Source organism: Heliangelus exortis, chromosome 1 (assembly GCF_036169615.1).
Source record: "Heliangelus exortis chromosome 1, bHelExo1.hap1, whole genome shotgun sequence".
Taxonomy (NCBI): domain Eukaryota; kingdom Metazoa; phylum Chordata; class Aves; order Apodiformes; family Trochilidae; genus Heliangelus; species Heliangelus exortis.
The window spans coordinates 152,334,622-152,349,977 of NC_092422.1; the positions used below are offsets into that span (position 1 = coordinate 152,334,622).

Sequence of the window (15,356 nt, forward strand, 5' to 3'; positions counted from 1 at the left end):
AAGACAGAGTTAACTGTGGCCATTAGAATTAAGCCCTTTGAGCTTAATGCTCTAGTGGAGCGTTCTCTTTTTTTGTTGGTTTTTTTCGTTCACCAGGGCAAGCATGGAAAGTGCTGAGCATCCAAAACTCCTCTGGGAGTTTCTTGGCAACTGGATTCCCAATACCATTTTGTAGGATCAGCCTCTCCAGAATTGCTCATGAATTTAATCTATAAACTTGAGTATATTTTTGTTGTGGTTTTTGTTTGTCATATTTTTGTGTCTTGTTTTATTAATCTGATCTCACTTCTCAGCCATCCTGTTAAGACTTTAGGGGGTTTGTTCCAATAGATGAAAATTTAGAAAAATTTTGGCCAGTAAAAAGATTTTCTGGAGGGAACTGCATAATTTTAGAAATTCCCAGAATACCAAATGTCTGAAAATTCTCACATTGTGATGCATTGTTTAAATGTAGTGATGTATATATGGTAATATTATTTAAAAGAGTGGTGGCACAGAAGGAATCAAAGTGACAAAGTTGAAGCTGTGTATTTTCTTTAGGAAAAAAAAGGGAGATACCAAACCATAAGAAACTGTAATTTTATTTGAACATATTTTTCTGTTGAAAATACATTTGAATTGACATATTATTTTTATTTTAAAACTTATCACTGGGAAACTGATTATTTTAAATTACTATTATTATTCGATAAGTAGCAGTGTTTGCACAGTTTTTTTCCATGATTTTTTTGTGTTCTAATTAGTGAGCAAGAAAAGATAGGAAAGATTCTCTAAATTTACAGGAAGTTTCATCCTAACTGTGTTCTGTCCTTCCCCACTTTTCTCACCCACTCTAAAGAAATTCTAGACATGTTAACAGAAGGTCATTTCTGTGGGACACTCTGCTGGGAAGAGCTGGCAATCTAAACAAACAGGAGAAAGGGGAAGAAATGTCAAAATCACCATTTTACTTAATGGAGTTATGACAAACATGTAGAAATAGCTGATTAACCCTGTAGCAGAGCCAGAAGCTGAACCCTGAGACCCAGTCCCTGGCTTTAGGAGAAAAATATCATCTTTTCTTAAGGAGCTCTGCCACAGGGGGCAGTGAGGGAGAAGCTGTAAAACTGAACAGCTTGGTTTTTATTTCTTCATGGTGGCTTACATCTTACATCTATAGAATCAATACTGAAACACACTTATAACCTTCATATTGAATTACACCATTCAGCCATAATATCTTTTACATTCAGGATCATTTTATTTCGTTTTTAAGACACCTATATGATATAATAATAATTTTTTTTCCCCCAACAAATATTCCTGGACCTGGTCTGGCAAGAGTAAGTAATGAAACACTGGCCCCTACTTCACATTGTAAACAGATTTACTTCTCTACTTCAGAAAGCTACCATTGTAGTGAAGCAGTGAGAACTTCCGTCTATTATTCGTAAACTACAGGAGGCTAAATAATCCATTGCATTATAAACAACACTCACATGCAGATATTCACATTGCCTGCAAAAGAATTTGTGCTTTGTCTGGAGTAAAATGAAGTCCCAGAGGTAATTTCTGCACAGTGTGGGAAATAATGTCTCCTGCAGGAAATTTATAGCCGTGATTGTTTAAAAGAAATGAATAATATAGTCTTAAAAGTTTTTAACAAAAGCATTCAATTGTTTTATGTTTTTCAGTTGACTCCTACCACTGCCAGTGTATTGAAGTTATAAATCCTGGATGAAGTTTTAGGTCACTTTATAGGAACTAGCTTGATTAACTCCAGTATATTGTTTTGGTCACATTATAAAATAATTTCTTGAATATACATTCAATTTAAATTAATTACAGGCCTACACTGAAAATACAGTTCATAACATAGCTCAGAAGAAGCCATCCAGTCATAGCATTTGAAGATGCTAGAAATAATGGTTATTTTTGTTTGTAAATGAAAATAAGTGTCGTACAAGAAATAACAGATTATTTGGCTTGAGAACAGTCTTTTCCACACTTATTTTGATGGAAGTGAATGCTGTAGGTGTGATGACCAAACAGGTAAAAGTCTGCACTACAAGTCCTTGTCATAGGCTGATACTGCCAGTATCCTCATATGACCCTACTGTGGCTGGGTGAGAGTCTTGAAGGCCATCAGACATGATAATAGGGATATGGTCTCTTGCATGCTATTTCCTATAGAAACTGCTACCAGCATTCAAAGCCAATGTGTTTTCTCATATGTTATGATGAATTTACTAAGGATCACCTTCATCTGTATAGAAAAGGGGAAACTCTGAAATGAAATTCAACTTTCTATTTATTTTTCTTTAACATAAAATGAGCATGATGATTTAATTTTTTTTCTGCTGAAAAGAACTGAGTTTAGTTTACTAACCTGATAGCTCTCTGAAAAAAAAAAAAATGGAAATAATTCATTTGTACCTTTAGTTTTCTCTGCTTGCTCCAGAATACCTAGAAAACTTTCAGGGAGGTTGATAAAAAAAATCGCTCTCTTGCCTTTACTGTTCTTCCCCTTCTCAGCTGTCCTTATCTCCTGATATCTCTGCCAATGTTTCTTTGGAGCTTTGGGTGATTATCAGCAGGTGTACAGTTTCTCTTTTACTTTAGATTCTCTGTCAGTAAAAAGGGAATAAAACCAGCCTGGGTATTCCACAATAGCTGTGAGCACAACCTCATGCTTATAAAGCACATTAAGCTCAGTACAAGCTAATGTCAGATAAGGGTAGTTTAGTGATTGTTATTTCTTTGGAATAATTGATAATAGGAGTAATTGAAGAGGAAGATAAAATTTAACCCTTCAGACTTATGTAGATTTGAGAGGCTGTATTATTTTTGTTCCCTGATTCTTTCCTCTGAGGTGACTTTTATCCCCTAGGAAAAAAAAAAAAAAAAAAAAAAAAAAAAAAATCCAGAAAAACAAAACCAAAACCAAAGCAAAAAACCAATCAACCGAACAAAACCCCACAAAACCAAAAATGAACACTGAAGTGATAGCCCGTAATATGCAGAGGAAAGAAAAAAGTCCTAAATGCCTTTTAGATCCTCTGTCCCCTTCTCCAGTCTGAATCCCCTTGCATTTGTGAGTGTTATTAAAGTGCAAAAAGCTTGACATTTATGGTCTTGCAGACACCATTTAAGTGATGCTGGGAGTGATCAAACTAAACTGTTTGTCTAATGATGAGCCAAAGCTGTCATTTGCTCTATGGGTTATGGATCAGAGAAGGCAGGAATGCCAACTCCGTACTTGCAGAGATTCCTCACAGGATCTTTTTTTACTGCATTTAAATACTTTGCTGGTATCCAAGTAGCTCTCCGAGGGTTTTTGTTGTTGTTGTTGTTGTTGTTGTTGCTGGGCTTGCAGGAGAGCTAGGAAGTGTAAATGGATGATGCAGGAACAACCAGGTACTTCCCTGCAAAATATCTATCCCATAGCTATTCAGTCTCTCTTGTTTAGTTAAACTAATAATTTAAAGATAACCATCAGGCATTTTTCATCAAGCCCCTCAATGAAACAATTACATGTTTCATAGTTTCCAAAAGCTTCCACAAGTCAGCAGATTTATGATTTAAAGAAAAACACCCTATCACATTCAGCAGCTTGCAAAAATAAACTTCCTCCCAAACCTGACATTTTCTGATCACAGTGTAAGCTTGTTCAATGGGCAATTACTGCTTAAGACCTTTGTAACTATTTAGTTGAAAGTTCTGTTGGTGTCTCAGTGAAGTGTTCACATACGGTACCTACTTCTGTTTGCTCTTGTAATGCACTTGAGCCATGTTTCCTCATGGAATTTCATGCAGCTGATTGCAAAGAAGTTGTATAAAAGCTGAACTTTAGCAAAGAGGAAATAATCTTCAGCCCTTGAAGACTTTGAAACTTCCACAGAAGTTAATCATCACTTCCCTAGTAACTCACCAGGACTTCTGGGACTGCACTATGCTTCTGGGACCAAACCCTGACCTCACAGGGTCACAGTTCATCCCACATGCCAGTACTGGCTCTTGAGAAAAAGAACCATAAAAGGAGATTTTTTTTGGCAGATTTTTTTTTTCTCTCTGTGGGTACCAAATCCAATCTCCAAGGTGGAGTAGCTTCATGATACTGTCATTTTTTTATTTGACAGCTGACAATGAAATGAGGGAAATGAAACACTAGACTCAACTAGTGTATGGTTAACACTAGTGTTTGAAATTAATAGGGTCTTTACTGTCTTCTGGCTCTTCCTTATTAAAAAGCAATGCACTCTCTCATTTGCATAAATAATCCTAATTTGCCTGATGGCATGTGCTTTTCAGTTATGGTCCCAATGTTTCCCTGCACCCTGGGGAGCTAAGTCTTTTCCAATCAAAATATGGGAGCAATGTTTGAATTTGCTCATATGAACTTGGCTAAAAAATAACAGTGTAAACAAAAATGCCTTTGCTTAGCAAATCATAGCCTATAGAATGCTGCATAGCACTTGGGAATATAACCACAGTAAAATCACAGAAAACTTAAATGGACGCTATTTCACTTATTCTCTGAGGTACCTTTAAAAAATCAGTTGTGTGTTAAAGTGGTCAGGATTTATTTGTTCAAACATTTTATATGTGTGTTGGAAAGTGGCACTTCATCAGAACCACAACTTTTTTTTTTTTTTTTTTTTTTTTCTGAAGTACTCCAGCTTCAATAAAACTTTTAACAACACAGATTCTTTAAGTTCAAGGCAGAACTTGGTGAGACCAAAATTGAGGCTGGTAGCTGGGGATGCCTGCCCTAGAAAAGCTCAGGGATTTACAGTAGGTTTTTAACAGAGGTTTACTGTAGCTCAGAGGCTACAGTGATTGTGTAAAATGTGATAACTCGTGCTCATATTCTAAGCCTGATCAAGAATGAGTGTCCAGCTACCGGTGTGTTATCTTGTCTGTTATAGGCATTAATTTCTCTCTTGCTTTCACTGACGAAACAAATGAATGTCCATGGCCCATAACTACAGAATAACTGGAAAAGACAATATATAGCAGTGAGATTAATGTAGCAGAACAGCCTTCCAATAAGAATAGCAAAAATGCTTATCTGATAAGGCAAAAATCCTGTTTTAGTTAACACAGGACTTCATAAACTTCTGTTTGTCACATAGACATTTGCCTATAATTGCAGAGAGGGAATGAGAGACACCAGCAGGCCCATGTCCAACTTGTGTTTTATAAAACCTCTGAAATTCTTGTCTTTATCTTGTTGCCACATGAGATGGGTTTTGAGCTTAAGGTGAGACAGGGCAATAAAACTGTTCCCTTCTTAAGTCTATTATATAGAGAGTTGTAAATCTGAGTTTATAGAGGCATTGGATTAGTTGCCCAAATGGCAGCTGAGTCATAGGATGTAACTTCTGTGCATTTTCATGCAATTGCATTTGTAGTTATACTTGTATTTCTTAAAGTACCAAAGCCCAGGTACAGGGAAGATGCGACAAAGAGACTTTACTTATGTGTGTAAGAGACTTTACTTATCAACATAAGAAATGTTTACAATCCTCTTCTTCAGCATAAAAATTCTTTGGCTTCTCTTTTCTGTCTATTTCTCGCCTAAAAAACATGCAAAAAAAAAAGGAAGGCATCATATTTTCTACAGCAAAATCTGTGAAAACCTGGAAAGGCACACACAGGCCTCACAGGTACAGTGAGGCACATTATATTCTCTTTCTGTTCCTTTTAAATAAGCAGAATTAAGAACTTCTTGTTTATTTATTGTACAGTTGTAGAACTTAGTAAAAACAATATTGTGTTATTAAAAGCTTAGAAGTCATCTTTGAAAATGTTCACAGTGAGTCCCAGTGAATATGTCATCACCAGGCCAAAACTGACTCTAAAATTAAATTCCAAGTCCATCAATTTTAAGAGAACACAAATTAATTTCAAATTAGTTTGAATTTACAAAGACTAATAGCAGGTGGCAGATGGTTTGTTTTGAATTCTCAAAAAAGTAAAAGTCTCTTAAGAAAAGAGAACTAGATAGCCAGCTCTGATAGTGATGTGTCATTTGGAGTACTTGTTCTAAAACTAATGCAGGAACGACTGAAAATTTGCAATTAAATAATCTAAAATAGTTACAGGTACATCTTATCTGCCAGTTGGTTTGTCATTCACATTCCATAAAGCTAAACAGTTTTAGCACCTGAAATGTTAACAGAATGAAATGTTATCTGATAAGATGTACCAACAAACATTTCTAGAAATGGGTACTGCATCTTCAACAAAATAAAGTAACTGTGAATGAACTCTCATTTTTCCTTTCACATTTGAACACATGGTGATATTATTCTGATAGGGTACAGAGAGCCCATTCCTTCTTACATGATTTATGAGAGGTCAGTTCCAGTAATGTGTTTCATTTTTAGCTGACAGAAGAAAAATGTAATTTTACTAAGTCTTAATTTAGCTTAGTTATGTCCATAAACACAACTATGTTATTCATTCCTCCCTCATTTGCAGTGCTCTCAACTAGCCCAAATCCTGCTCTGAAGCCCTGACCCAATTTTTGCTTAAACTTTGCAAGTTTGAATTCGGTGGTAATTTCTTTTTATAATTTAAAAAATATTTTATTATAAGTTATAAGTTATAAGTTTTTCTTCTGCAGTTACAAAATACAGAGGCTCTGAACTGTCTTCACCAGTGCTAACTTGGGCCATCCAAAAGTTAGGCCTCAGTCTAAACCAAACTGTCCATGCTTCCAACTTTGTCAAGAGACTGGAGAAAAAAAAAAAAAAAATTGAGGGCAACTTGCCCACATTATTTTGCAGATGTATTTTAAGGATGGGCTTAATTTTTCCATCTCCCCATTAGTCCCACTGGGAGCCTTGATTACTTAGGGCTTCATGTGAGAGAGGTGCATTCCTCCCAAAGCTGTGTTACTGAAATCCAAGAGAGACCATCCTGTAGTGCAGAGCCAGCACAGCAACTGGAGCCTTTATGTTTACCTGAAAAGTCCAGCTCTGGAAAACATGTGATGAAAGACCAAGTAGCTCTAAATATTGTTTTTTTATCATCGGTGCCATTTTTTTTCTAAGCACAGACAGGGTTTTGGTTGTTCAGACTGTTTTGTTGTGCCTTTTAGGAGAAACAAGCACCCTGTGTGGAACTACAGCTCCTTCAGAGGGCTTTCTGCTGTTCCTGACATCAAAGTGGACATTGGCTTTAAGGAAAGCAAAGCCTGACCATTCTGGCTGTTGCTTCATGTGTCCAGTTACACCACCAGTTTGCATTCCTTCTGCTTGCTAGCAATCTGTGAAGTCCAAGATTTAATTCTATAATTCTAAGAATGGTCAAGGAGAAGTGAAGGTATGGGTTCACTAATAATCTTGTTTCCTTAAGAGTCTTTAACCTTCCTCAGCTACTTCTTGGTAATGACTGTTTTAAAATAACTTGAAACAGATACTTCATTTTGGATTTGTGTTTTTTGGTTTTTTGTTGTTTTTTGGTTTTGTGGGGTTGTTTTGTTTTGTTTTTTTCTGCTTTGTTTTTTTTTTGTACTTTTGATGGGGGAATGAGGGTAAGGGAAGGGGCAGGCATCCTTAAGAGAAAAGGTGGTAGCACTCAGCACTGAGAAGTAACAAGGACACTACAGCCATGCATTAGTATGTGGTAGCATTAATCCTACTGCAGAACTCATGGGTTAGAGACAAGGCAAAAAGATTTCCCCAGTTTGTTTTGGGTAGCTGCTTTTTTTCTACTTCACTTTGTTGAATGTCGCACAATTCTTCATGTTGAGATGAGGCAAGGGGGGGTGTTTGAGTGAAAGGGCCATCAAGAGAGGGTCATCGAGGCACCACATTTGGGGCCAGGAGAGCTGTGCTCAATTTTCACCTCTGACAAGCTTTCTTTAGTCAGTGTGAGAAATTTGCTTTTCCTTGGCCTGCTTCTGCATGTAGAAAATGAACCTACTCCTGAACAGAGGTGTTGAAAGGCTGCATTAATCTTTGTGGGGTGCTCAGGCATGGCACCTGGAGAAATGGCTGGCAGCCAAGGCTAAGCAACTTATAAATTGCTTTCTTTCAGCTCAGGTTTTTGGGTTGATTTGTGGCCTCTTGTGTGAGAAGTCACCAAGATATGTGTTTTAGTCACTAAGTATGTGGCTGTAAAATATAGGTTTGTCTATGACAGAGCTGTGATATAACTGAATGACAAAGAGAAGCATCACTTTTCTACCCTATTACCTTTCTTTACACAGCAGAATGAGGATTATTTACTCAAAGATTTGAACAATATTGAGCAAAAGCAAAAGAGGAAGTAAACTGAAGAATTCTGTTAAGAGAATTTCTATGGGATGTGATCCCTCTCCCAAATAAAATTCATAGTTCAATCCAGTGACACATGAATTTCCTCACTGAGTAGCTGAGCCAGCTTTTGATTGACAGTGTACAAAGATTTGCTTTAAACTAGAACTGATCCTAGTATCATTTACCTTTCAAGGAAATCTGTTATGCAGATTTTCTTGACTGAATGCCTATTGTATTTTTGTCAAATGTTAGCATTTGATTTGTTTAGTTAAGTACTTTGTTGGTGTTACTTTTCTCCAGAATGAAAAATCCCTGGACTTTGGAGCAATACATAATCATACTGCTGACATAGTCATCACACTTTTGAAAAAGTAAGCAATAACAAATTAAAGAAATTAAAAATATTTGGCATGTCGATTCTAGAAGTGAATTTTCATAGAATTATATCTATAGCATAAGAGAACCAAAACTCCATTTTTATGCTAAACATTCACAAGAGCAACAAGGTTACTGTTACTCTAAAATGTTGAAAATGTGAATCCACAGGTAAGTGATATATGGGTTTCAACTGGTTGGGCTTTTGACCTTTTCAGTATTTGTTTGCCATTTCATTCTCCCAACTATAATCTTTTATGGCAGAGTAAACCTATTAAACCTAACAGCCATATTTTCATTTAGAAGCTGGACCAACCATCAATAAACATCAAAAGAACTACTTGATCTTCAGGGGACGCCTGTTAAAAGTGAGTGTTCGTGCGTCACACAGAATTGTTAAAATAAATTGTTAAAATAAAACATTTTTCTTGTGCTGCTTGATGACAGGTAACACTTGGGAACCTTGCAGGTCTGCCCTAGACATCAGGTAGCTGAAGATTTAAAACCTCTTTGAGTCTTTTTGTCCATATGTCTTTAGTTGGTGGGCATTTCAATAAGGTCTTAATCTTCTATATTAATCAGAGACCTTTTTATATCTAAGGCTACAACTACTCCAAAAACAAGGAGTATTTACATAGTTGACTGGAGTTGGCTAAGGTTGGTGAACTTGCACCCAGTCCAATGTGCAATCTTTCCACTGACTTCTCTGTATTTTGCTTGACGTTCCTGGAGCCACTGTGAGTCACATGAATATATTTTGCCCCACAATTAATTAAAATGCATGAAATTCCCAAGACCATTAAAATGGTAATTGATATCAGAGTGAGGAATCTGCAAGGAATGTTGTCGTATACCACTACATAGTCCACATTTTACATTTATCCTCTGACTTCTGTGTTATTTTATGATCAGGAAGTAACAGGTTTTTTTGGGGAGTATCCTGCCTACTTGTGTTTGTGCAGTGTGCATTTTTATAATATTTTTCTACCAATGGAATTTGTGATATTTGATTGAAGAAGAAAAAGTATGTATCAAAATTTTAAGCCCTTTTGGTGCAGAAATCCTATAATATTGAAAAAATTTACAAAATTTAAGGCACTAGAGATGTAGATAACATAAGACTGATGTAAGCAATCTGTGTTTTGAAAATATTCAGTCTGTTGGATACTAGGATAACACTTGTGTTCGAATGCACCTTTTAAAAATGGTCTTTTGTCATTAAGCTTAAGAATCTTGGCAAGAAATAGTTTTGGACTTAGCAGGCCATGGATTTTATGTTCCATTTATGTGCAGGATTTCTAGGTGTCAGTCCCTAATCTTAGAGAACAGAAAGTTGATTCCTTTTGGTGCTAGCTATAAAAATACTCCTTTCCATCTAAACCTCTTTTTTCAAAATGATTGTCTAATTGTGATATTTATGAAAGAGCAGCTTCATGCAACACCAGCTGTGAAAAAATTCAGTGCAGAATGCCACCCACACTCCTACCATTATCTGAAGTGTGCCTTATGTTTTCACAGACCATTTCAGGATGGCCTCCTGGACAGACCCTGTTATCCTGCTTCTCAAGTGCCCCTGCTCTTTGCCAACAAGCTGACTCCTGTGGTCCTCTTTGCACCTCCTCTGCAGTCAAGGTGACTCCAGCATTCAGCAGCATTCCCAAGCTTGCTTTGGTCTAGGTGCCTCACACACGATTGGGATTATTTGTACCCCAGTGTGTGTTGCACGTGTCTCTGGGAGGACTCCAACACTCTACTCACACTCACATTTTGCAGCATCTGTGCTGCACTGGCACTTTGTGGCCACTGCTAGAGAATGCCATCCAATGCGTGTGAGCACAGCATCCAATAATAATATTCTGTGATGTTCAACAGCAGTTCCATTTCTGGTTATAAACAGCTTGCTGCAAAGCCAAAAAGTACCTACTGTTCTCAGAACTTTTTTTTTTCCTGCAAACTCACGCTTCTTTAATCTTCCTGAAAAATCTGAGGATTTTTCTCAGCTTGTTTTTCAGGAGTTTATTTGATTTATGATTTTATTAATTTTCCAAGAACTTTCTCTAGTAGCATGATTTGCCTGTGTTTTTCCAACAGGAAATGAGATCAAGAATGATGCAGGATGCCAATTTTCAAAATTTTAAGAGCAAGGAAATGTTTCTTGGAGAAAAGTTGAGTTTTACCACCTGTGTTCTCAGTCCTGAGGACAGTTTTTTTATGAGGACTTGGGCAAATCTCTTCACAGCACTCCACCTTGGTTTTCTTCTACATAAAATGGGAATAATAATGCTCTATCCAGCCTAGAAAAGCACAGTTGAAAATACAAATAAGAAAGCCTTGGAGACTTATGGAGGTTTTTACCAAGTAGTTTTTGATGTCCCGTTCATGATTCTCAAGAGTTAAAAAAAAAAATTACTGTAATTACACAAAGTAAATTTGACAGAATCCCATTTGCTTTTCACTTGGACAACATCAAAATTGTCATCCAGTTTGCTTAGGTGCATGTTGAACAAAAACTATTAGTCCATTATTTGCCCCTCTCTGCCCCAAAAGGAATAAACCAATTTGTATTGCAGTCTGTGACAGCATCCTCTCTGACATCCACTGGGTTGGATTGAGTTGTACAAGAGGAGAAGACAAAAGACAACCAAAACCCACATCAGTCAATGGAAATTTGCTTCCAAATGTTTTCAGTGTTTTTAGGGTTACCTTTGTTACAGAAGAGCAATTGCTCCTTCCATCTCGATGGTACAAAATGTCTCCTTGTGCTTTTGGGTTTTTTTTTTTTTTATTTTGTTGTTGTTGTTTTTTGTTTTCTGTTTTATTTTTAGCTCACAGTTATCCTCTTTAGAATGAATACCAGTCTTCTGAAACAGGTAGAAGAACAGAGTTACATCCTGTCTCCTGAAGTCTGTTCCTTGAGAAATTCACAAACTCAGTGAAAATTAAAGGTGGCTTAGTTTGAAGTTTCAAGACTGATGTGAGGTGGATTAGGGCCTCACAGTGATAGGACAGATTTGTTAGCAGTCTCGACAGCAATATACTGGCTTTATGAAGGTAAAGTAAAGCAGACATTAATTGGAAACATCTGTATCCTTGATGAAGTAAAAGAAGGAAAAAATGTTTTAAGGAGAGATAGAATGAAATGAAGTTGGGTCAGAAACATACATGATATGATGCTGACAAGCCTAAGCAAATGCACTAGAATCTGAACTGTAATCCAAACCAGCTTTAACTGAGGTTCTGAGATTTAAGGCTATAAAGCATATCTTGCAGCCTGACAATCAAACTGATAGCTTTTTGAGGGTTTGGCTTTATGCCATCCAAGTATTGAGTTTAGAGCAGATGGTGAGTGTGCTGTGACTCTCAATCTGCTACAAATACTTAAGAAAATTGCAACAGACTAGTTAATCTTTAAAACAATATTAAAGTGATACTTTAACACTTTCTGACATCACTAGCAACAAGAAAAATATTAGTGCAAGCTCTGGTCTTTCCTTCCAGCACTTATCAGAGAGCTTTTCCTATCTCTAGAAACACAAAGTGTCTTTTTAGAACAAATTCTTTTGGTTGCATTTTCTGCATAAAAAATATTAACTTTTCTTATGTAAAATTTACATTCCTAGTTTATTATACTCCTGCTGGTGTTCATCGTGTGTGTAATATTTACAGGGTGAAAAGTAGAGGGAACTTGGGTTTAGTGATATATTCTTTGTAGCATTGGGTACAAAATGAGGGAGGACTGATTTAAGTGTGAAAGTTCTGCATGATGGGCCTGAGATAGCATGCTGCTATTATATTTACAGGGAAGAAGCACTCAGAAAATCCTTGGAGCTCTCTCTAAAAAAAAAACAAAACAGGATTTTGATAACAGTATATGGAAATTCACAGAAATTATGGAAATTCTCCAGAAGTAGTTTCTTTTTTCTGTAAGGTTTGGAAAAAAAGCCATGCTGGTAGTAATGCTTTTTTTCCATACCAACGGATCTGAAAACACCTTGTAAAAGTATACATATATAGCAAAACAAATATGCCTCTGTATGGGTTGCAGCATAACCAACACAGATAACCACTGCAGAGCAAACTTGCAGAAATAACAATTTTTTTGTCTCTCCGCTCATTTTTTGTCCTTAATAAAACAACTTGCTTTATCAATGCACCACAGACATAGCCAGAATTCTTAATGTCTGCCAGTTAATTATGTTGAAGTAACCTAAGATAAGCGGGTAACATGAGATTTGCCAGTCTGTGTTGTACACACTGGCATACCTGGTGGAGTTCGAGCAGAGTAACAGAGAAATGAATTGAACTCTTTCTTTACAGAGCTTTTTTTTAGTGAGTTTCACTGTCATTAAATTGAATAAGACATTTGTGAATGATTAATTAAAGAATTAAAAGTTGTGTACCTAGGTACCTAGTATTTTAAGGGCTGCGTCTACTGTTAAGTTAGAAAGAATGTCCTTGAAAAAACATTTAAGTCTGACTAATGTTTCATAGGAAGCAGAGACTGTACCATAGGTTTTTTTATATGGAACAGAGCCTATTAAGCACCTCATGATGTGGAGGCAATTCCAAATTATGTGAACAGAAATTTTCTTGATTTACTGGCAATGTTATTTTTCAGTGCTAGAACTAGTGGCCACCAGCATGCTTTAGAGCCAAAACAACATTCAAGTAGTCCCACCCTGGTAATTTTCTAGCCTGGTTTTGGATGCACTTAGAATTCCATGTCTAGTAAAAAATGCAATAACAACTTGTCTGTTCCTTCTTCGTAGTTCAACAGTATTGTCTTTCTGGAAAACCTACTCTTGTAATTCAGTGCTCTGTTAGAGGAAAATGGCCAACATAATCATCTTTTTAATCTGAATCATATCTCCTTTAAAGAATCCACTAAAAAACAGTACATGCTAATTCATTTTGGTCTCCATGACGCACGCAAGATGGGGCAGAGTTGACCAGCTGCAGTTAACCTACTGCTAAGCTTGGCCAATAGATTGCTCCATACTCCAAGCAGATGTTTCTCTTTTAGGTTAATGAAACTCTTGTAGGCCATATCCCTTCCCAAGAGAAAACACCAGCACAGTTGGAAGCTGGAAGGACTCATCTCAATAACAGAAGCAAGGTGCCAGCAGAATCAGCAGCAGTTTATTAATAAAAATCCATGAACAGAACAGTAATTGCATTTTGTTTTTTTAAAGGGAAAAAAAAACAAAACAGCAAACCCACCCTTTTTCTTCTCTGCACAAGAGAAGCTCTTCTCCTTTCTCTCTTCTCTGGGCTAGAGAAAAGAAAATTAATTTCTTTTTAGGTTGCTGTTGTAGTGAGTCAGTCACAAAATGAGATAGAGAACTGCATTTATGTAAATATTATTTCTGAAAATTAAGACGTATCACAGATGATACTTGATATAGTGTAGCTATATATTAGTCTAATACAAGGTGAATTTTATTGTACTTCAAGACCATAGGCTGAATTCAATTTGAATATGAAAGCAGAAGTAGCTCTACTAATGTCAGTCAATTTATACTTGTTTGTGTCACTTTAAGAAAAGGATACTGCTTATTATATTTGCTCTAGAGGATGAATGATAATGAGCAGGACTAGGCTTCTATATTAGACTCTGATTAAGAATTGTTTGCAGTCCCTGGAAACCTTCTCTTTTCTCTTGGGGCTTGTACATCCGTTTTTGTCCAGTCAATGGTACTCAAAGTTACTTACAAAATGGTAATTAATGCCAGGGCTTTATATCTTATGTAAATATGACCTGAACCCTGGAGAGCCAAGTTTCACAAAGAAAATTGAGGAACAGTTCATTTTGCTTCGTTGCTGTTTTCAAGAAGCAGTGGCAAAGGATTGAAGCTCTTCTCTTGACAGGGTGGTTGGATAATGTGTACTAAAATTCTGCTAAGTCTTTAGAACAAAAATGTCTCCCTTCCTTTTTTATTTTACAGTATCTAACATAGTGGGTTCCAAACTCTACCTGTCTCTTAAAATTAATGGATTTCTCCCTGGGTAGAAATGCTGGGGGGTAGATGCCAGGAATTTTCTCTGCTGGCAAGAAGAGTGATGAGAAATAAGATGTTAGGATTGAATACTGTTTTTCAAAGTGTTTAGGGAAAGTAGAGCACCCAGTAAGACCTCACCAGAAAATGGGAACTGCTGCTTCTTTCAGGAGCCTGGAGTGGAAGCTGAGCAGCTTGCTGCTCATTTTCTCATGCCATACATGTAGGGCTGTGAGGCAGGGAGTGCTTGTCAGCACTCAGGTGTGTGGGTTCAGCTGAGAAGTGAGGACTGCACTGTGACTCCCAGTGTCTCTTGTAAGCTACCTTTAAACCTCTGCTATTGATGTGAAGGAAGAAGTGGAGTAATCAGTAGTTTCCATAAGGAAATGGCAAACAACACTGCATCTCACTTTTCATTGGCTCTGTAGAAGTGTTGGCTTTTAATGACATCTTCTTAAGATTATTTATATAGTCTATTTGCCATTACCCATATCAGTTCAAGCCTTTTGTGTGTTTTAGATAACATTGTTGTGTTTCCTTTGACTTAACATTTAATGTGCTGTGAGCTTGCCAGTAGTCAGAGTAGTTCTGGACTGCCTCTGTCTGATCCCTTCCATAATGCATTTATTAAGCAACCATTCATTATTACAGACTGTAAATTCAGCTTTCACACTGGAGGTCTCTCTAGCTATGTTTGAAGATTCTGTTTGCCTGTGTTCCTTCTGGTTAAATTTAT

The 15,356-nt window shown here is 36.7% G+C and overlaps 2 long non-coding RNA genes across 3 annotated transcripts; one reads left to right on the plus strand and one right to left on the minus strand.

Annotated features, from left to right (window-relative positions):
• Positions 1–5,508: 5,508 nt before the first annotated feature.
• LOC139791158 (uncharacterized) lies at positions 5,509–15,097 on the minus strand. 2 transcript variants are annotated; one of them, XR_011723799.1, is made up of 4 exons: positions 14,762–15,097; positions 13,845–13,896; positions 11,328–11,485; positions 5,509–5,559 (listed from the first exon to the last, which is right to left on the minus strand). It is a non-coding gene; the product is annotated as an uncharacterized lncRNA (long non-coding RNA). The 2 variants fall into 2 exon arrangements; XR_011723801.1 differs by lacking the exon at positions 5,509–5,559 and having other exon boundaries at positions 10,560–11,485.
• LOC139791159 (uncharacterized) lies at positions 8,481–10,803 on the plus strand. Its single transcript, XR_011723802.1, has 4 exons — positions 8,481–8,620; positions 8,928–8,992; positions 10,143–10,256; positions 10,716–10,803. It is a non-coding gene; the product is annotated as an uncharacterized lncRNA (long non-coding RNA).
• Positions 15,098–15,356: the final 259 nt, after the last annotated feature.